The 2,456-nt window shown below is 49.4% G+C and overlaps 1 protein-coding gene across 1 annotated transcript in view; it reads left to right on the top strand.

The window, feature by feature from the left end:
- Positions 1 to 2,456, top strand: part of plxna3 (plexin A3) — a 58,904-nt gene that overhangs the window by 17,131 nt on the left and 39,317 nt on the right. The gene's annotated exons all lie outside the window — the stretch shown is intronic.

The raw sequence follows: 2,456 nt of genomic DNA, 5'->3' as shown, positions 1-2,456 counted from the left end.
AGCGGAGGGAGAAGTTCCCTCCTCACTGGACCAGATTGGGCAGAGCCGATGGTTCTGTTCCAGTTGGACCGGGTCAGGTGGTTTATCTGCGTCAAGCTGGTCGCCAAACCAAGTGGCTCAACCTCTTCAGGTTCCAGGTCCGTTTCCTCCAGCCAGGTTCTGGTTCCACATCAGATAGTGACGATATTCAGCTGAGGAAGTTCTGGAGGTTCTGGAACTATGTCAGCAACCTGTCAGCCCAAAAGCTGTTCAGGAGTCCTTCAGAATCCGGGCGGCGCCGCAGCGTGTCTCGGGTCCCTGTGGCACACCGGGTCTGGCAGCAGAACAAAGACCGGCCTTGCACTCTTCCTCCTGGGACGCGGGGGCTTCCTGCCCCTCCCATCCTGTGACATCACCCTCCCTGACCAATCAGCTGTCAGATCAGCAAACACTCCTGTCTCCATGGAAATGACTCAAAGTGGGTCCCGCTTGCTGCAACCGGGCTTCTTCTGGCGCCGAGCTGGAGACGAACAGAACCTCAGGCAGGAGGTCCGATCGGGCCTGGAGTGGTTCTGATCGGAGCTACAGCTCCATTCAGAGGCTGGAAGGACCTCTGCAGGTCCAGAACCAGAATCTTTCTCTTCATCATCATCCTCACAGTTATCATCTTCATCATGGAGCTGATCCGCTCGCTGTGATTGGTCCGTCTTGGATCCGCTCGCTGTGATTGGTCCGTCTTGGATCCGCTCGCTGTGATTGGTCCGTCTTGGATCCGCTNGATCCGCTCGCTGTGATTGGTCCGTCTTGGATCCGCTCGCTGTGATTGGTCCGTCTTGGATCCGCTCGCTGTGATTGGTCCGTCTTGGATCCGCTCGCTGTGATTGGTCGGTGCCGCTTTTATAGGTAGATGTGAGAACCTGTGGAGTAGAATCAGCTGAGATCTGAGTCTGTTCTGGTTCTGATCCGAAGCCTGGAGCCGGGCTGCAGTTAGAGCATAAACCCGCTCTGACTGCAGCATGAAGCTGCACACCTGGGCTCTGACACACACACACACACACACACACACACACACACACACACACACTGAACAGGAAGCTGTCTCTGCTCAGCCTCGGTCGAGGACCAGCTGGTGTTTTTGTTTTGATTGTATCTAAATTAGATTAGAGACGATTTACTGTTGCCCTGGCAACGGAGCAATCATCCTTAACCCACAGTGACCCTGGGTTGACGGGTCCGGTCCAAGTTTCTGTCGGTTCTGTAAAAATCCAGCACTGAGGCAGAAAATCTTCTTCTGCAAATAAACAAGAGAATGAAAAATAAACATGGGAGGAGAAGCTGTTCCTGTGGTTCTGGTTCTGTTGGACCCGCTGCTGCTCATTGTTTTGTTGCATCCGATGACAAGAAGTGTTGATGTTCTCCAGGTCTGCTAACCCAGCTTCATGTTTGACTTGCTGAGTAATAAACACTCCATACACCAGCTTAACGGTAATAACAATGTAATTACATGTAACTAGCTACAGGCTGTTGCTCTTAATGGTTTCGTTCCTTGAATCTGGGAGAGGAGCAGCCTGGAGTCCAGACTTCAGCTCCGACTCGCCTCCCAGGGCCCCAAAGGACTCGGAGCTGAAGCTCCAAGCCTAGAACAAGCTTTGAATCTCTTCAAAATAACTGTACTTGAGTAAGAATAGCACTTAAGAAGTTTCTAAACAAGAAATGACTGAAGTAGGAAGAAAGTTATTTGGTAAAATGACCAAATACTAAGTAACTTCTGATATATATTAAAATTATGTCATCAGTCAAAAAGTTCAAGGTTATGTTAAGTTTGGTACTGCAAAGACTAAACTGAAAAGTGTTTCATAGCGTTATTTTTACAGGACATTTTGAATTTGAATCATGTGGATTGGATTTAAACCTGGCTTTGTTTCTATGCAATAAAACTACTCACATCTACATCCATAGACAGATCTATATTAAATATCGCCGTGTTTTGGTCCCATACTGGTATGACTGGTACTGGCTCTCACTCTGCACTGAAAGCTGCAGACGTCCTGATGGATCCGACGGCTGGTGTTAGTGGTGAACAGCCGCGTCTCACTCTGCTGTTAAACCGTTAACGCTGCCTAAAAAGGCGAGCGAGTGGCTCATCTCTGAAGGGTGGAAGATCTTTGTCTCATCATCTGTCCCTGTAAGCGTCTCCGCTGTTAGCCAACGGCTCTGGAGCTGTCAGTGTGCGGCGCAGTGATTTACTCTGTTTACCTGACTGTTTGACCCCCCAGTGTGTGTGTGTGTGTGTGTGTGTGTGTGTGTGTGTGTGTGTGTGTGTGGGTGTGTGTGTGTGTGTGTGGCTGTGTGCCAGGCTCTTTCTGCTGCGGTTCTGTTTGTGTATGTTTCCAGTAATTATTTAATGCAGCGGCTTGTTACTCTGTTTTCCTTTTTTGCTGCAGCTGCCACAGTAATAAATAGAGGCGTTTTTGAGG

Source organism: Poecilia reticulata, unplaced genomic scaffold (genome assembly GCF_000633615.1).
Source record: "Poecilia reticulata strain Guanapo unplaced genomic scaffold, Guppy_female_1.0+MT scaffold_253, whole genome shotgun sequence".
Lineage (NCBI taxonomy): Eukaryota > Metazoa > Chordata > Actinopteri > Cyprinodontiformes > Poeciliidae > Poecilia > Poecilia reticulata.
The sequence above is the reverse complement of the archived record's forward strand: the minus strand, read 5'-3'. Positions and strand labels throughout refer to the sequence as shown.